Source organism: Camponotus vicinus, unplaced genomic scaffold (assembly GCF_025532165.1).
Source record: "Camponotus vicinus isolate PSW18456_S1 unplaced genomic scaffold, iyCamVici1.0 SCAF_6, whole genome shotgun sequence".
Taxonomy (NCBI): domain Eukaryota; kingdom Metazoa; phylum Arthropoda; class Insecta; order Hymenoptera; family Formicidae; genus Camponotus; species Camponotus vicinus.
The window spans coordinates 17,116,323-17,138,057 of record NW_028141978.1 but is presented as its reverse complement, the minus strand read 5'-3'; the positions used below and the strand labels follow the sequence as shown (position 1 = coordinate 17,138,057).

The window sequence follows — 21,735 nt, the reverse complement described above, 5'->3', positions numbered from 1 at the left end:
AATTTGAAACCACACACAAATGCAAAGATTGGTTTAGACATGCGAAACATAGATTTGATAATGAGAAACGACGGCAAAACAATGCAACAAAGGTTAGTGTTTATATTTCTATGTTTTGAGTTTATAACTACTGTACTCTAAATATTTTTCAATTCTAGGCCAATGATGATGACTGTTCTCAACAAATGTCTGTCGTACGAGATGATGGACGCGAAGCGTCATCGTGTAGACGTAGTGAAGTGGGCGCGTGCTCCGAAATCGAATAAGTCAATATACAGGGCGATCCTGAAAAACGTTATGTCTTTAAAATAACGTATTCCTGACACCATTCTAAGACAATTTTTCCTTTACCAAAATTTGATTTGAAGCGTAGTTTTTGAATTATGAGCAAAAATAGTTAGTAAATCACGCGTCGGGTACAGAAGGCAGGCAGGAGCGGCGCGGCGTGCCGCGAGCGCGGGCGCAGCTGACCGCCCGACGGGTGATTATCACCGCATGAGTCGCTAACTATTTTATCTTATAACATAAAATTATGCTTTAAATAAAATTTTGGTAAAGAAGAAAATGTCTTAGAATTACGTCAGAAATACGTGTTCCTTAAAATAACGTTATTTTAATAATGAAAAGTTGTTCCGGATCGCCGGCCGTCCGACGTTGCAATCAGCTGATTGCTACACGCGATGTGTGTATGGCGGAGTGTGAGCGTAAGAGAGAGAGAGAAAGAGAGAGAGAGGGAGGGTAGGAGGGACAGACATTCATACACACGCACGCACTTTTTTTCTCGCTCTCTTTCTCTCTTTTACGCAACACTCATACACTCTCTCATTCAGTCTCTCACTCACACTCTCTCGGTCACTCACTCACTCACTCACTTGCTTACTCACTTGCTCACTCACCTTGTAGCAGCGTAGCGAATCTTCATGCTATGTATTGTTGTTATCTGCTGCACGGTTATGATTGCTAGAGATGCGCGACACATCGAAATTTTTTCGATTATTAGTCTCACACTCGATTGACACAATACAGATTACACGATAACGAGTTTACTGTTTATTCACTCACTATTGATTTATCGATACCAAAAATTACTTTCAAAGAAACGCGAATGCAAACAGCACATGACTCGACGCGAAGCGACGGACCGCGGAGACTGCGCGACCACAAGAGTTATGTTGCCAGAAACGCGACACGCGACATCTAACAAACGACTTGCGCGTGGCGCGTGATTGACGCGAGATAAGACGAACGATCGGCTAAAACCTTCGCATTGCGAATGCGGTAGAAAACATGAAACGTATAATGACATACTTAAAAAATTAATTATTTATTATAAATAATAACTATTTCTAATTATAATAAATAATTATTATTTTAAAAAGCATGTGTTGTACGTTATTACGTTTTCGAAATTATTGCATTCACGATGCGAAGATTTAAGTCAATCGCAAGAATAATGTAATTAAAATTACATTTGGAAAAATTTATTTTTATTCTGCTCACAATGAAATGTTCCAACGTGAAAATGTATTGGTCGCTCTGAAAAGAGCGGATTGACTAAAAAAAATTTTAAAGCAGATGCTCAAAATGCCCGCCATCCATCCTAATGCAAGCTCTCATGCGTTTTAATAAGTTTCTTTCGACGTTTTCCATTATTTCTTCGTCAATATTCCAAATAGCGAATCGTAATCTTGTCTCCAGATCTTCAATATCTTCGGGAAGCGTTTTATAAATTACTTCCTTGCAGTATCCCCATAAGAAAAAATCTAGAGGATTGAGATCCGGAGATCTTGCGGGCCAACGTATCGGGCCGTACCGACCCATCCAGCGTCCGGGAAAATTCTCGTTTAAATAATTCGTAACGATCCTGGCGTTGTGTGGCCCAGCACCGTTTTGTTGGAAGATAATATCGTTTCTTTCAAATAATGGCACATCTTCTAAGAAATGTGGTAGATTTTCTGTTAATAAATCGTTTTGCGAAAATTTTCTGCGAAACGTCGATCGAGATCCCAGATATTCCTCTCGTGTGATATTCAGCGATAAATCGCTATTCACACAAGAAGGAATTTTTAATGTGCATAATATGCACTTTTGGAGCGAAGAAAATCCCAGAGTCACGCGATTTCGAAATTTTCAACCTCGTTGGAAGATTAATGTATGGGCTGGAATAATGGGCACTGAAATACTTGGTCCAGTTATTCTTCCAGATATTTTAACTGGAAGAACCTACGTCGATATATTAACAGAAAATCTACCACATTTCTTAGAAGATGTGCCATTATTTGAAAGAAACGATATTATCTTCCAACAAGACGGTGCTGGGCCACACAACGCCAGGATCGTTACGAATTACTTAAACGAGAATTTTCCCGGACGCTGGATGGGTCGGTACGGCCCGATACGTTGGCCCGCAAGATCTCCGGATCTCAATCCTCTAGATTTTTTCTTATGGGGATACTGCAAGGAAGTAATTTATAAAACGCTTCCCGAAGATATTGAAGATCTGGAGACAAGATTACGATTCGCTATTTGGAATATTGACGAAGAAATAATGGAAAACGTCGAAAGAAACTTATTAAAACGCATGAGAGCTTGCATTAGGATGGATGGCGGGCATTTTGAGCATCTGCTTTAAAATTTTTTTTAGTCAATCCGCTCTTTTCAGAGCGACCAATACATTTTCACGTTGGAACATTTCATTGTGAGCAGAATAAAAATAAATTTTTCCAAATGTAATTTTAATTACATTATTCTTGCGATTGACTTAAATCTTCGCATCGTGAATGCAATAATTTCGAAAACGTAATAACGTACAACACATGCTTTTTAAAATAATAATTATTTATTATAATTAGAAATAGTTATTATTTATAATAAATAATTAATTTTTTAAGTATGTCATTATACGTTTCATGTTTTCTACCGCATTCGCAATGCGAAGGTTTTAGCCGATCGTTCGTCTTATCTCGCGTCAATCACGCGCCACGCGCAAGTCGTTTGTTAGATGTCGCGTGTCGCGTTTCTGGCAACATAACTCTTGTGGTCGCGCAGTCTCCGCGGTCCGTCGCTTCGCGTCGAGTCATGTGCTGTTTGCATTCGCGTTTCTTTGAAAGTAATTTTTGGTATCGATAAATCAATAGTGAGTGAATAAACAGTAAACTCGTTATCGTGTAATCTGTATTGTGTCAATCGAGTGTGAGACTAATAATCGAAAAAATTTCGATGTGTCGCGCATCTCTAGCAATCATAACCGTGCAGCAGTAACAACAATACATAGCATGAAGATTCGCTACGCTGCTACAAGGTGAGTGAGCAAGTGAGTAAGCAGGTGAGTGAGTGAGTGAGTGACCGAGAGAGTGTGAGTGAGAGACTGAATGAGAGAGTGTATGAGTGTTGCGTAAAAGAGAGAAAGAGAGCGAGAAAAAAAGTGCGTGCGTGTGTATGAATGTCTGTCCCTCCTACCCTCCCTCTCTCTCTCTTTCTCTCTCTCTCTTACGCTCACACTCCGCCATACACACATCGCGTGTAGCAATCAGCTGATTGCAACGTCGGACGGCCGGCGATCCGGAACAACTTTTCATTATTAAAATAACGTTATTTTAAGGAACACGTATTTCTGACGTAATTCTAAGACATTTTCTTCTTTACCAAAATTTTATTTAAAGCATAATTTTATGTTATAAGATAAAATAGTTAGCGACTCATGCGGTGATAAGCACCCGTCGGGCGGTCAGCTGCGCCCGCGCTCGCGGCACGCCGCGCCGCTCCTGCCTGCCTTCTGTACCCGACGCGTGATTTACTAACTATTTTTGCTCATAATTCAAAAACTACGCTTCAAATCAAATTTTGGTAAAGGAAAAATTGTCTTAGAATGGTGTCAGGAATACGTCATTTTAAAGACATAACGTTTTTCAGGATCGCCCTGTATATGTTTTATGCTCGATAGATATTTTTTTGTTAGTTTCGTTGATGTTTATATATTAGTTTATATATATATTATTTACCCAATTAGCCAAGTCTGCTCGAACAGATTTCGCCAAGTGCTTGCTAAAAATTGTTGTCAGCAAAAAGGCTACAATTTTGCTACAAGAGTTGTTATTACCTGATTAAGCTGGCAGATTGGCGGCAAAAACCGAGCAAAGCTTACTGACAAAATCCGACAACAAATTGGCGGCAAAAAGCAAGCGAAGCTTGCTGCATTACTTGACGTCAAATTGGCGGCAAAAACCAAGCAAAATCTGTGCAGGAAAGTCTGATGACAAATTGTCAGCAAAAAGCAAGCAAAGCTTGCTGCATGACTTGACGTCAAATTGGCAGCAAAAACCGAGCAAGATCTGCGCGCATAATTTGATGGCAGATTGGTGGCAGAAACCGAGCAGAACCTGCATAATCGGTATTTAAGTGCCTTGATTCAATAGTTCCTTCGCTTTCCGCTACGCGATGCACGCTTTCTCGCAATCAAATTTCTGTTAGAAGTAGATATAAAGCCTGCTAGTGGCTATTAATAAAAGATCATAAGTTTATTTCTATTGGTTTAATTTTTGATATCTCATACAAGCCTAATATGAGAATATTAAACTGATTAGAATCAACAGGATAAATGGAAAATTATTCTATTTGAAGCATAAAGCAAGAGTTTAATTATCATATAAATTATGTCTCAATTTTATAAATTAAATTTAATTATTTTCACAATTTACTTTATTATTAATTTAATTAAGTTGAAAGAGAATTTGCTACGTGAGATATAACTACGATATAACATTACATTTCATAGTTATTTATGAAAAGAAAATTATAATTTACCAATAAAACTTATTCTGTAATATTAAATTTTATTGCACTTTGGTCAAAAGCAGATCATGCTCGGTTACTACCGTCAATATGCTGTTAGATTGCGCGCGCCCAGATCTTGCTCGGTTTTTGCCGACAATTTGACGTCAACATGTCAGCAAGCTTTGCTCGGGTTTTGTCACCAATTTGCTGTCAGGTTATGTCAGCAAGGTTTGCTAGCAAAACACGAGCTTAATGCGGACACAGATGGCTATGAATTTGGTGTGGAATTTTGATTAAATTTGCTGCCAATTTGCACGCAATTTGTTAACATTTTGCTTACTGGGTAGTTTATACAGATATATATATTAGTCTGGTTTATATTAATAGTGAGATTTACCGCACTTATTATTTTTAAAATTCTAAAAAAAATAAATGTTCGTATAAATAGTACTAAATAAACTGATTTATTTAATTATTAATACCTGATGTTCTTTTAAGGTATAAACCTAACAGCATATACATATTCAAAAGACGTCCATAAGAGATCTATAGGTTAAAACATCCTACAGATGCCCCATGAACATCTTTTGAACACGTGTACTGTTATTAGAACAATCTATATATATATATATATATATATATATATATATATATATATATCGATATGTATCTATCGATATATATATATATATATATATATATATATATATTTGTTTATATATATATATATATATATATATATTTATATAGAATATTGAATGGATTACCTCCACGAGGAAATCCACTGAATATTAACATATATCCATAGGATATCTATATAAATATCCATAATATCTATAAAATATCCATAGAATAGCTATAAAATATCCGCAAAATATCTATAATATATCCATAGTATATTTACAGAAATATCCACAGAATATCTACAACATATCCATAGGATATCTACAGAAATATCCACAGAATATCTACAACATATCCATAGGATATCTACATATGTATCCACAGAATATCTATAAAATATCCATAGAATATCTATAACATATCCATAGGATATCTACAGAAATATCTACAGAATATCTATAAAATATCCATAGGATATCTATATATATATATATATATATCCATGGGATATGATATAGATATTCAATGGATATTGGTCTACATATCCTATGGATATCTATGAGACCTCGTATTGCGGACATTTGGACATTTATAGTATATCTAATGGCTATCTCCTGGATATTCATGGATATCCTTAATATCCACCGTGGATAACGTGAAACCGTCACGTATGCCACCGTGTAGTTGGCCTCGAAATGCTAAAAATGCATATCCACACAGAACATGATTTGTATTAGATATCTATTAGATGCATTTTTAGCATTTCGAGGCCAACTACACTTTTGTATTACTAAATCATTTATTAATTGCCATTTGGTACTTTTAGTACGTACAATGTTTGTGTAATGTCCATCGATTATATTCTTACCTTCATGAAAAATTCCACTAATAACTTTATACGTATTCGCACCAATACGTATTTTTTCCGTAGGTATTAAATTATTTTGTCCCTTTTAGTTCCTGTATACTATATTATTATATATTACAAGTCAAAATTATTATTGATTTAATTAAGTTTTTATCATTACATATTTACTATTATAGATTTCATTATTATTGCATTATTCTTTATTATATAATAAAATTTTGTTTCACGTATGAAGAATCAAAGAAAGTTTTAGAAGTTTAGATTTAGAAGTTTAGAAGTTTAGATTTAATTGAACGATAAGACATGTTGCAATTCTGTCATTGTATTAGATCTTAAATAAAATTGAAATTTAGCCATTACTAGGTCTATAAGAGAAAAAAAAGAAGTTAAAAATTCGAAATAACTTAAACAGATGTATGTAATAAGTAAATCATAATAATATAATTACCATAAAAGTTTGATATAAGTTTGTTGCGTATCGTAATAAATATTATTTTATAAAGCAGCATCAACATATATAATTCATCCTCCCACAACTTAAAATATAGTATATAATATATATATATATATATATAAAATATAATTAAATACATATATATACATATGTGTGTGTGTGTGTGTGTAGAAATTTACATATTTGACTGCGCAATCATAATTATAGTTACATAGACATTTATTACATTTGCCTGCGTAGACACAAATATAGTTACGCAGAAATATATATATATATATATATATATATATATATATATATATAAAATTGTACATGTAGGGAATATTTCTGCGTAACTATATTTGTGTCTACGCAGGCAAATGTAATAAATGTCTATGTAACTATAATTATGATTGCGCAGTCAAATATGTAAATTTCTATACACACCACACACATATGTATATATATATATATATATATATATATATATAATTATATTATCATTATACATGTAGGAAATATTTCTGCGTACCATATTTGTGGTACTGGTGTAAAGAAAACACATAGTTGTTTTTAAGAAAAAATATGTAATTTGCTATTAACAATTCCATATTTTTTCTTAAAAACAACTATGTGTTTTCTTTATATCAATTGATTCCTCTCATTATTTTGTACATAAAAGTATTAAGGTAAGATAATCGAAAAATGAATATTTTACAAGATATTTTACGGTTTATGTAAAATTAAGAAATTATTTCAAGCCTCATAACTCAAAAAGTACTTAACGAAAAGGTACTTAATTATAGTGTTTTGGAAAGCTCTCGAGATAAGCTACAAGAATATGCAATGACAAATAGTAGGTTCCATTTAAGAAATTGAAGGTGACCTTCATGTGACCTTCAAATAACTCTTCAAGGTCAAACCAATGATACCATCTTATGGCCCCCTCGAAACCATAAAACTTTTGTCTGAAACATTATTCTCTAAAATGCTTTGTTTCCGAAATAATTGCGTGCGTTAATTAAAATGGCTCACCCTGTATATAGGGAATATTTCTGCGTAACTATATTTGTGTCTACGCAGGCAAATGTAATAAATGTCTATGTAACTATGATTATAGTTGTACAGTCAAATATGTAAATTTCTACACACACACACACACACACATATATATATATATAATTATAAATTACATAATAATTATATTCCACAAAATGATAACTGTCTATTCTCTTTATTAAGATTAATATATAATGTGTCAAAATATATTATATCTAAACAGAAATGAGAAAAATTTCACAATATTTACCTTTTGATTGATGAATATTACAAAATTCACAGTCCACTTGGTTGTCGTTAAGTGTTACAAATCTGTGTTTTTATATAATACTAATAAATGTACTTGGCGTCGCGACGCTGCTGCGTCGCTTGACAATAACTTTTAATATGTTCTCTTTTTTGATACATTATTACACACTACTTCTCTTCCTTGTTTTACACTATTCCGCACTATAGTTCAATAAATTAATCTCTCACACGTACGTACACACATACATATACACATCACACGTATGCACGCATATGATTTTCTCTCTTAAAGCATTGTACATATCGAAGCAATAATCGTATACGCACGCTGTGAACGCCGCTTGAGGGACAAACTCGCTTTGCGTGTGTGCGTGCGAACATATGTACGTGAGTCTGAACCTGGAGAAAAACGAAAAATGTCACAATTCTGATATTCGATCATCATTTCTCAGGATTGACTGCACTGATTTTATTCAAACTGGTCGCAATCGAAAGCTTATATTCACATTATATAATAAAAGTGTCGTTAGATTTTTTATTACGACTTTAGTTTATTAAATATATCTTAATCGAAAGTTTACTTGACGTGAAATTCCGGATAAGCTATTTGGTAGCGCCGCGTCGAGAACAGTGATTCTCAACTCAATGCTCGGACCTGTTTTTTATGTACTTGGCGTCGCGACGCTACCGCGTCGCTTGATATAGTCATTTTTAAATAATATAAAATAATTATTTATATCTATCTTTTCCTCCTTCATCCTTTTTCTCTCTTTCAGTTATAATATAATATTATTTAAAGCAGTGCTGGGATTTACTTGCAACATTCGGCCAGATTTCTTAGCTTACGCCTATTGTTCCTCTCTTACCGCTCGCGCCTTAGCGACCACACCGCCGCCACCGCCGGACGCTCGTAACTAAGGAACGTGCGCATCACAAATGTAATGTGGCAACCTATCTAAGTTCTCTTTATCGTTTATTAATAATAAAAATAATTATTCTATTATTAATTACGTATACGTTTTGTAACAATTTAAAATATTTGTGTTTTGAAATGTAATTACAATAAGGAGATTGTGTGTGTGTATGTGTATGTGTGTGTATATATATATATATACAGGGTGGCCGACGTAAAGTGTTACAAATTTATATCGGAAACGAAGCAATTTAGAGAAAAATGTTTCAGACAAAAGTTGTATGGTTTCAAGGGGGACATAAGATGGTGCCATTAGTTTGACCTTGAAGAGTCACCTGAAGGTCACGTGCAGGTCACATCCAACTTTTTAAACGGGACACCCTATATGCTTTTGCATACTCTTGTAGCTCATCCCGAGAGCTTTCCAAAACACTATAATTAAGTTAGTTTTCATTAAGTACTTTCCGAGTTATGAAGCTTGAAATCATTTCTTAATTTTACATAAACCGTAAAATATCTTGTAAAATATTCATTTTTCGATTATCTTACCTTAATGCTTTTATGTACAAAATAATGAGAGGAATCAATTGGTGTAAAGAAAATACATAATTGTTTCGAAAAAAAAATGTAATTGTTAATTGCAAATTACATATATATATATATATATATATATATATATGTATATATATATGTATGCATGCGTATGTACAACACACATAAAAGAATATAAAAGCGATTAATTTTTGAAAAGATAATATAATCTAAAGAATGCCACTACTTTATTAATATTAATTATAATTACGTAAAATCTGTAAAATCTGCAAAAGGAAAGAAATAGTTTTATAAAATTATTTTAATAATGCCAATAGTTAAATCAAGGTAGATCGTGGAAAATTTAAATTCCAAATTTTCAATGAAATTTCTTAAGAGAGCAATTGATTTATAATTGTTACCTGCAAACTTTGTAGAATAAGTAATTCGAGTTCCACTTGAAACAAGAGAAGATTCAGAAAAAAATGTTGCCCAAGATCCAGTAGCATTTTTCTTAACTTGATATTTAATATTCTTTATTTTATCGGGAAGTTTTCCTGATGCGTTTCTATGTTTGCCTGCTGGCGGGCAATAATACGACTCCTGCATTTTAGACAAAAAGGAAAATAACCATTGACAATCGAAAAATAAAAAAAATTGAATAAATATAATTTTGTAAAGAATATTTTTTGCTCATCAACTTCACCTTAGTTTCACACATAAACAACTCACACAGCTTAGTTGCTGCAATATTATATTCTAAAGCTGTTGGCCTATTTAAAAAAACTAAAAAAAGAAGATAAAATTCAGTTTGCTTTCACTTCATGAAAGAACTGAGAAAACTAATATTTACATGTGATTCAATTGAAGGATGGCATTAGCTACTGCTTCAGTTATGGCAGATCTATTCAAATCGGTAAGCATTCCTCTTTTCTTAAAATTTAGAAGAGCGGCATTACTTTTTAAAGAATGATTCTTCAGTAGTTCCTAAAAGTACAGAAAATACAAGAAATAAAAAGTAATTATCATTGAATATAAATGGCAGATCTATTTAAATGAATATCTGAGAAGTTTCAAATTAAGCAGAGAATAATAAAATGAAAATTACGAACCAAAATTGTTAAACCTGTATGAAGTTAGCACCCCATTTTTCAAATTTTAAAATTCTAAAAGTTGTTCCAGGTTGTTCTAAACTTGTTCTAAATTGTTCCAGAAGATTAAATTTTTATAATAAAAATTTTCGCGGAAAATCGAAAAAAACGATTTTTTGACGTGGCCCCCCATTTTTCAAAAATCAAACTTTTAAAGGTTGTTCCAGATTGTTCTAGTTGTTCCAAACATTGTTCCAAAGTATTAATTCTCCAAACAAAGAATTTAAAAAGATATACCAAAAAAATAGTATCGAACGCTCAAACAGTATTTTTACGCCTACAGCTATCATTATCATCTTATGAACATCAAATTACATATTTAACCTAATAATTAATGTAATAACCCAGAACAACTCTCATTTTTGCCAGAACAAATTTTTAAAGGGCACTTTACTCTTGGAGAAAAACACTTTTTTTGCATTTTTTTGTATTTTTCGACCGATAACGGCACGTCAACGACACCAAAATGTAGAACAATAATAACTAGACATAGAACAATCTGGAACAACTCCCATTTTTGCCAGAACAAATTTTTAAAGGGTACTTTACTCTAGGAGGTAAAAACTTTTTTTGCATTTTTTTGCCATTTTCGATCGGAAACGGCGGGTTAGCGACACCAAAATGTAGAACAATAACAACTAGACATAAAACAATCCGGAACAGCTCTCATTTTTGCCAGAACAAATTTTTAAAGGGCACTTTACTCTTGGAGGAAGACACTTTTTTTGCATTTTTTTGTATTTTTCGACCGATAACGGCACGTCAGCAATACTAAAATCACTAATTTTCATGTAAATTTCAGAGCTGGAAAGAACGGGTTTACCGTCAGGATTTACAATATCACGTAAATCTAGGGATGAAATAATATCCAAGATATTTTCTACATGCGCAGCCATATCAAACAATTTTGTAAGAAATAGCAAACGACGTCAATATCGCATACAAAATGCCAAAAAATATTTTCTTACTTTTTTTAAGTATAATTTTCTTTCGGAGCAGTGATGCCAGAATGCCCACGCTAGCAACAGCATATGCGCGCGCAACTGTCCTAATCATAATGGAGAGGGAAACATACGCAAGCGCCGTACCGCGTACATGTGGCACACGCTGCGTCTACGTTGAGCGCCTCCGTACCAGCGTTATCGCATTTGTTTTCTGTGCGTTCATGAGCAGATCGTAGTCGATCGTTTTTCGCTAGCTTACTGAACATTTGTACTTGTGATTAGGATTTTATATCGCGTACACTATCTTAAGAGTGGCCGATCTTAAGATCATTTCGAAAATTATACTTAAAAAAAGTAAGAAAATATTTTTCGGCATTTTGTATGCGATATTGACGTCGTTTGCTATTTCTTACAAAATTGTTTGATATGGCTGCGCATGTAGAAAATATCTTGGATATTATTTCATCCCTAGATTTACGTGATATTGTAAATCCTGACGGTAAACCCGTTATTCCCAGCTCTGAAATTTACATGAAAATTAGTGATATTACGAAGCAAAATTCCGATAAATACAAACACTTAAAACCAAAGTATATTTATGTAATTTTACAGAAAAATTGATACGGCATTTGGGATAAAATTTTAAAATTGTTCAATATTGAGATTGGATTATCATCAATTATCGACTCTGAGCATGATATTTCTTTAAATAAAAGTAACAATGATCTTATCACTTTCAACCTAAATTTATCTTATGTACTTTGGTTAAAGATAGCTCCCGAAGAAGTATTTTATGCGGATAAAGTTTTAAAGGAACGAAAATGTAATGTTTTATTACGCAAGGTATGGACCGACGAATTATATGCTGAAATATATGCCGCAACGAAACTACCATGTCCTTTAATTTTTAAACATTGTAAGATATCTGAAACTGGTATTTTTTTAACCGTATCAGGCCGATGTCCAGAATGCGATGCTATTTTCAAAGGTTGTGTCATTAATAAACCTTTAACACAATCTGATGTAACGATGGAATGTGTAATTGAAAATTTCGACGATTCAATTACACATAAAAGAAAACGACAATTAAAAGGTGAAAGAAGATATTCGGTATAAGGTGTTGGATATAAGGTTTCCAAAGAAATGGTTGATGCAAATATTTTACCGTGTATATGGCGCAGAAAGGAAACCGACAAACTTATGAGTTTTGGTGATAACGAACCAGTTCATTTACCAAATATTAATGTTTTACGCAAAGCAAAAGAAGAAAGACGCAATATTGATTTAGGAATATCTATTAGTGATCCAGTAGAAAGTATAAAGCGTATAAAATATGAAATTCACGCAGGACATATTCGTTCAATTGGATTGGATCCATTTTTCGTCCACTACTGGACACAGGAACAAATGGCAATTTATCTTCGATATCCTAATTTTATTTGTGTCGATGCTACAGGATCATTGGTAAAAAAATTAAAGTTACCAAATAATGAATTATCTGCGCACATATATTTATATCAGATAGTGGCAGAAACTCCAACAACATCAAAAATGCCCGTATTTCAAATGTTGAGCGCGATTCAAAATACTAATGCAATTATGTACTGGTTTAATGAGATAATTAGAATAGGTTGTACGCATAAACAAAATTTACATATCCCAATCAGATAGTTTGCGACTTTGATAAAGCATTGATGGACGCTGTAGCAAAATTATTTGGAAGATGCAAAAATTTGAAGGATTATTTACAACAATGTTTTTGTTATCTTACTAACATGCCCCATAGTTTACCATCATGCCTCATTCGCTTAGACATCTCGCACTATGTACATTTAATTTCTCGATGGAATGAATTTAAAAACGTACATCCACGAGTAAAAACATTTTATATGTTAATCATGGGATATTTGACAAAAATAACTAATTTTCAAGAATTAGAAAACGTCATTAAATCCGTAATAATACTATGTAATAGCGAAGGCTGTGGCTTAAACCAAAATAAATCAGAAAGTTTAGCTGAGCAAGCTTTAAAATACTTGCACGATATAATTAAAGGCAATACAGACATAAATAACATAATAGAAAATGAAAACATTAAAAAAGATATTTCAGCAGCGGAAGCGTTACTCTTAAATGACAAAGATACTCAAAAAAGATTTGAAAATAATACTATTGATAACTGGGTAAACGTTTTATTTGAAGATGCTATAAACGTAGTTTCTTCTGCCCCTCAGGCTGAAGCAATTAATTCGTATTATGCTCCTTCTATAACTTCTAAGATTAAAAATCTCTTGCACTATTTTCCACTCTATACAAGTATTATGGTAAATGCATTTAAACTAGAAAAAATACATGACAGCTCATCCGCCGTAGAGTCGGAATTTAATGATCTCAAGCATCGCATTTTAAGAAATGAATGTCGACCGATGCGCATCGATAAATTTTTAAACGTCCATTTAAAATCATTTTCGGGAAAAGCAAAATTAGCTGTAGCTAAAAAGGAACAAGATTTGAATTTAAATAAAAAACAAATAAGTGAAGTAAAAGAAGAAGAAAAAAATGTGTATGAAACAAATATTGATGGCAAAGAATCGTCAAACATCTTATTCGAAGTCGAAAATTTTGATGTAAATAAAAATGAATCTGACGATATTATAGAAAATAAAGAAAATGTGTACGATGTAAAAAGTATTTCTAATTTAGAAACATCGACGTCTTTTTTTAATGAGTCTCAAGATTTATTGTTGGAACAAAACTGGCGGAATAAAAATATTTCTAAAAAAGTTAAACGTACATATCTGAGTGTTCGACCCGATTGGAATATCACGAAACTTAATAAAAAAAATGTAGTCGGTATTGCTATGCTCGAAAATGGAAATTTATGTCTTTCAATTTCAGAAAAAAATGTTAAATATGTCGTACAAAATACATGCGGATTCGATAGTATTTTTCATATTTTAGCTTCTGCAACTATACACAATTTATTTCGTCAGGTAATCGAATCGAGTTCGACAAAAGTTTATGAATTTTTAAAATTGTTTTTAAAAACTGGTTCGAGTAAGTCAACTTATAGAAAAAGAGCAGAATTGTTGCGCGACATAGAACATTTTGTAAGCGAAAATGTATCTGGCGTCATCGTTATTAATACAGTTTCGAATATTTCCTATCTTTGCGAACAATTATTTAAAGAAAATTTCAGCTACAATTTAAATAAAACTTGTATGAAATGTGAAAATGTTGTCGAGCGTAAAGGAACTATTTTACCGATTAATATTGCTGTATTAAACCAATTTGGATATGGGAAATTACAAAATGCAATAGACGAATATATCCACACCTTACATAAAAATTGTAAAAAATGTAGCAGTGATCTTAACATTAACATAAAATATGGAAATGTAATATTTATAGAAACTACGGATGGAACGAATCAGAAAATTAAGTTACACAATTTCCAAAATAGTTATATTCAATATTATTGAATCAAGAACAGTATGAATTAGTGGGAATAATTAATTATGAAGGAGGTGCAACAATTACATCCGTAGGACATTACACTGCATTCGTAAAAACTAATGAGTGGATGCAATTCGATGACTTATATAAAAAACCAGTACATGTTACGAGTGAGACAGAAATAAACCCACAAATGTGCATATATGTAAAAATTTAAAATGTAATACATATTTGTTACTTATATATAATTATTATATATAATACGTATATTACTTATTATATACAAGAAGTTAGAAAACAAAAAAAAAGAAAAAAATATTAAAAACAAAAAGTTAAAAAAATATTAAAAATATAAAAAAAGTTATAAAAAAATTTCTTTATATAAAAGTTTAAAAATTTAATTAATTTTAATTAACATTAGAATTTAATTATATAAGACATAAGCAATATACAGGGTATCCCATTTTAAAAGTTCCACCCTCATAACTTTTCAGAATCAACGTTTGAAGGAAAACGACTCGAATAAAAGTTGTAGGGAACAAAGGGGGCTATCCAATAGTGACCTTGGATTCGACATTAAAGGTCATTTTCAAGGTCATTTGAAGGTCAACATCCGTTTTTTAAATGGAAACCCCTATTTTTTTATTACTTATTCTTGTAGCTTATCTCGAGAGCTTTCCAAAACACTATAATAAAGTATTTCTTCATTCAGTACTTTTCGAGTTATGAGGCTTGAAATAATTTTTTAATTTTATATAAACCATAAAATATCTAGTAAAATATTCATTTTTCGATTATCTTACCTTAGACTTTTATGTACAAAATAATGAGAGGAATCAATTGGTGTAAAGAAAAAACAGTTGTTTTGAAGAAAAAATATGTAATTTACAATTAACAATTCCATATTTTTTCTTAGTAATAAAAAATTATTTAAAAAAATTATTTGGTAATAAAAAATAGGGGTTCCCATTTAAAAAACGGAAGTTGACCTTCAAATGACCTTGAAAATGACCTTTAATGTCGCATCCAAGATCACTATTAGATAGCCCCCTTTGTTCCCTACAACTTTTATCCAAGTCGTTTTCCTTCAAACGTTGATCCTGAAAAGTTATGAGGGTGGAACTTTTAAAATGGAACACCCTGTATAGACATAATAACATACATTTAATATATAGGCATAAGATATTTAATATACATATATAGGCATAAGATTTAATATATATAAGACATAAGTATCGTGAGAGGCAAGGGGACTCACAATAATCAAGCACCCCAAAAAAGATTAAAGCACTGAATTCACAATTGTGCAATCGCCAGTTTCTCGAAACTTTTCCAGCTAAATCCACCCAGGGAGAGGAAGGTATTAGTCTTCATCTGGCACCAAGAATAAAGTCCCCTTTGTATAATTGTTCCGAAAAAACTGAGAGTTGTTCCAAATTGTTCTATGCTTAGATGTTATTGTTCTACAGTTTCGGACGGCTGACGCGACTTTATCGGTCAAAAAATATAAAAAAATGCAAAAAAAATGTCTCTCTCCAAGAGTAAAGTGCCCTTTAAAAATTTGTTCTGCCAAAAATGAGAGTTGTTCCAGGTTGTTCTATGTCTAGTTGTTATTGTTCTACATATTGGTGTCGCTAACAGGCCGTTTTCGATCGAAAATGGCAAAAAAATGCAAAAAAAGTTTTTACCTCCTAGAGTAAAGTACCCTTTAAAATTTGTTCTGGTGAAAATGAGAGTTGTTCCAAGTTGTTCTATATCTAGTTATTATTGTTCTACATTTTGGTGTCGCTGACGTGCCGTTATCGGTCGAAAAATACAAAAAAATGCAAAAAAAGTGTCTCTCTCCAAGAGTAAAGTGCCCTTTAAAAATTTGTTCTGGCAAAAATGAGAGCTGTTCCGGGTTGTTCTATGTCTAGTTGTTATAGTTCTACATTTTGGTGTCGCTAACCCGCCGTTTTCGATTGAAAATGGCAAAAAAATGCAAAAAAAGTTTTTACCTCCTAGAGTAAAGTGCCCTTTAAAAATTTGTTCTGGCAAAAATGAGTTGTTCCAAGTTGTTCTATGTCTAGTTATTATTGTTCTACATTTTGGTGTCGCTGATGTGCCGTTATCGGTCGAAAAATACAAAAAAATGCAAAAAAAGTGTCTTTCTCCAAGAGTAAAGTGCCCTTTAAAAATTTGTTCTGGCAAAAATGAGAGTTGTTCCAGGTTGTTCTATGTCCAGTTATTATTGTTCTACATTTTGGTGTCGCTAACGTGCCACTGTCGGTCGAAAATGGCAAAAAAATGCAAAAAAAGTGTCTTTCTCCAAGAGTAAAGTGCCCTTTGAAAATTTGTTCTGGCAAAAATGAGAGTTGTTCCAGGTTGTTCTATGTCTAGTTATTATTGTTCTACATTTTGGTGTCGCTGACGTGCCGTTATCGGTCGAAAAATACAAAAAAATGCAAAGAAAGTGTCTTTCTCCAAGAGTAAAGTGCCCTTTAATAATTTGTTCTGGCAAAAATGAGAGTTGTTCTGGGTTGTTACATTAATTATTAGGTTAAATATGTAATTTGATGTTCATAAGATGATAATGATAGCTGTAGGCGTAAAAATACTGTTTGAGCGCTCGATACTATTTTTTTGGTATATCTTTTTAAATTCTTTGTTTGGAGAATTAATACTTTGGAACAATGTTTGGAACAACTAGAACAATCTGGAACAACCTTTAAAAGTTTGATTTTTAAAAAATGGGGGGTCACGTCAAAAATCGTTTTTTCGATTTTCCGCGAAAATTTTTATTATAAAAATTTAATCTTCTGGAACAATTTAGAACAAGTCTAGAACAACCTGGAACAACTTTTGGAATTTTAAAATTTGAAAAATGGGGTGCTAACTTCATACAGGTAATTATTAATTCCTGAAACGATTTAAAGGATAAGATATGTTGGCTCTGGTGTTTGGAATTTTTTTCAAATAATTAAGATATTTTCGACTTTTCTGCAATGGATGAGACACTTTCTTTTATTTTCTTAAATCATCTTTTTTTCTTGAATTAAATCAAGATTCGAAGAAACAGATAGTGACGATAGCTCTTCAAAATCTAATTTTGGGTGTTTAACAGAATGATTCTGGAAAAAATAAAAATAATTTTCTGTTATGGAAGAATTTTTCACTTGAGTAGAAAAATGTACATATTTTTATGTAAGAATTTTAAGTAAACAATTTCAAATATAGGAAAAGATTTCTCTTGAAGAGGTTACTTCATAGTTGGTACTATGTAGAGTTAATTTACTAATTAATTTTCTGAAAAAATAGCAATACTTTTAGAACACTATTTATATCATTCACTCTTTGGAAACTGCATGAAATAATTATGTATTTATTTATATTGATGCATTTCTAAAAGCAAGAATTTTAAAGAATTTTCTGGAATCCAATTAATGAAAATCTATTTATTATTAGAAATTTTTTTTAAATTTCAGACTAGATATCACCTTATCAAAGTAAGCTTTTTGGGTTCTTCAGATACTTCAGAAACATCAGATCTTTTAGAAATAAGTACAGATTCAATTAATATTGGTGTGTCGTTTGTAATTAATATTGAAGAAAGAATCTCCTTAGAATTCTGTAAAAAATGAACATTAATTTAATATAAAGTTAAAATAAATTTTAATTTAATATAAATATAAATATATAGTGTGTCTGAAAAAGAATTAATTCCAGATAGGATTGCGAGCAAGTTTTCTTTATAGTTGGAACTTCTAACAAGTGTTTCTGTTAGGAGAGGTATTATTTATCCACAGCATGGTGTCTGAAAACTTTTCGCGCTCCCGAAGTGTGAAGGTAGATTGGCTCAAATTAAGAAGGAAGGTCCTCTACTGTTTGGCGATATTTGCAATAATTAACGAAAAATTAATTAAAGAAGATCGGCCAAAGCGCGCGGCGGCGAAAGCGGTCTCACTGTAACATAATGGCGGCGCGCGGTGATTGGGGAGGGGAGGAACGATGAATGTGTAGGCGCCCGGCGTAAGCTTCCTTCTTAATTTGAAACAATCTACCTTCACACTTCGGGACCGCGAAAAGTTTTCGAAAGACACCATGCTGTGGATAAATAATACCTCTCCTTGAATAACAGAAACACTTGTTAGACGCTTCCAACTATAAAGAAAACTTGCTCGCAATCCTATCTGGAATTAATTCTTTTATTAATTCTTCATTTAGAGCGAGAAGTCTCTTTATGCTATTTATTTTTTGACCTAAGAATAATAAAAAATAAAAATAACCACTTGCATTAAAACATGCAACTTTCTTGACATTTGCATTGAATAAAAAAAAGATAATATTTTGCAACACACCCAATGAAATTAAAATACAAATGCATTCCATTTTAAACATGCACTAACAAAAATAATTAATCTGATTAAGTATGTATAATTCATAATCACTTTTTCTTTAATTGAAGTATTTATATATTTAAGACAAATATAAGATCGTAATATTAATTAATATCAATTAATTAATTTATAAATTTATATATAATAATATGGTTTTGTTGATTATTTAATTATAAGTAATAAATTTTACTGTATACTAACTTATATATAATTAAATGAAAGTATCGAAAAAAATAAATATTATAATTAATATTAATATACAGGGTGGGCCATTTTAATCTATGCACCCAAATTTCTTTGTACCTAAGACAGATACGGAAAAATGATTCAGACAAAAGTTGTTCAAGATAATGGGGGTCACCTATCTGTGTAACTAGCTTTGACCTTGACACTACTTTTCAAGGTTATTTGAAGGTCAGAGTGGTTTTTTAAAATGGGAACCCCTATTTCTGACACCGGATTCGAAAAGAGCGGAAAATTTTACGTCCGAAATGATATTTTGAAGTTTTTTTCGTGACCTTGAGAAGGACAATTTAAGGTCAAATGCTAAATAACTGCCTGGTAGCTGTTTATTTAAATTTTCTGGCGGAATAAACGTTGTGAAGGTACCTTTATAAGAAAGATCGAACTGGAATGTGACAACAACCTCAACAATGTTGACCTTAACGTTATTTTTCAAGGTCATTTAAAGAACAGAGTGGTTTTATTAACAAGAAACTTTATTTTTGATACCGAATCAAGAAAAAATGAAAAATTTAACGTTTTAAGGTTTTTCATAACATAAAAAGGCCATTTAGTGTTTCTTATTCCACAACTTTCGCTGATCCAAAACTAGTATCGAAATTTCGCTGCGCTACCGAATTATTCGCTGGAATACCGAACTTTTTCTATCAGTGTACATTCAAAATACGTGTCGGTAATTATTCGATATTTCTCATTTTTTGTAAGTCTGTTTAATTTCGATTAACATTTCATTATCCCAGTCGTATGGAAATTTAGTAAAGTCCTAAAAATGACTGACTATACTCCCAATCAAATTGTTGATATGATAATGGTTTTAGGAGAATGTAATAACAATTCTGGAAGAGCTCGTGATGGACATCTTACTCGCCAACGTAGGCGCCACGAGTACAACGAAAATGATCCTCGTGTTGTAACTATTCTTGCAGCTGTTTATCTTGACCCTCATATCAGTAGTCGCCAAGTTGAAAAAGAAATTGGTATACCAAGAAAAACATTTTTAAAAATCGTAAAAGTCCTTAGATATCATGCTTATCACATAACGTTAGTGCAAGAATTAAAGCAACGTCATATTCAACTGCGTATTGAATTTTGCCAATGGGCTTTGCAGATGATAGAAAATAATCCAGATTTTTTCAGGTTTGTGCTTTTTTCAGATGAGGCTACATTTTATAGTGACGGACAACTGAATAGGCACAATTGCCATTATTGGTTAGACGAGAATCCTCACTGGCATCGATCTGTAGACCATCAGAATCGTTGGAGCCTTATGGTATGGTGTGGGATTGTAAATGGATATTTAATTGGTCCTTACTTTTTTGAGCGAAATGTTGATAGAGAAAGCTACTTGGAGTTGATAAGAGATCGGTTGCCAGAATTATTGGAAAATGTTGATTTAGAAACAAGACGAAGAATGTGGTTTCAGCACGATGGTGCAGCACCACATTTCGCACGAATCGTACAGGACTTTTTAAAATGAAAATTATAATGAGAGATGGATCGGACGAGGAGGTCCAGTTAATTGGCCTCCTTGCTCACCTGATCTCACATCTCCAGATTTTTATTTATGGGGCTATTTAAAGAATGTTATTTTTCAACAACGACCCACAACTAGAGCTGACATGCAAAACCGCATTCGTCAAGCATGCGCAGCAATTCCAAGGCTGACTTTGAAAAACACCGTACGCCATTTTCAAAGGCGTTTAACTTTGTGCCTTGAAGCAAATGGAGGCAACTTCGAACATTTGCTTCGTGGTTAAAGTTATAATCGTAACGATAGTGAGAGGCAAGGGGACTCACTTTAATCAAGCACCCCGAATAGTGAGAGGCAAGGGGACTCACTTTAATCAAGCACCCCAAAGGAAACAGAACTTGCTACGTCCACGTCGTTGTTTCCGGGTAACGCTAAAAGTAAAGTTAATTCATGTAAAGCAACAGCTACTAAGAGCTTGTGGAATAAGAAACACTAAATGGCCTTTTTATGTTATGAAAAACCTTAAAACGTTAAATTTTTCATTTTTTCTTGATTCGGTATCAAAAATAAAGTTTCTTGTTAATAAAACCACTCTGTTCTTTAAATGACCTTGAAAAATAACGTCAAGGTCAACATTGTTGAGG

General features: G+C 32.4%; 1 pseudogene; it reads left to right on the top strand.

Annotated features, from left to right (window-relative positions):
- The first annotated feature begins 39 nt into the window (after window positions 1–39).
- Window positions 40–21,385, top strand: LOC145973744 (histone-lysine N-methyltransferase SETMAR-like; annotated as a pseudogene).
- The last annotated feature ends 350 nt before the right edge of the window (window positions 21,386–21,735 follow it).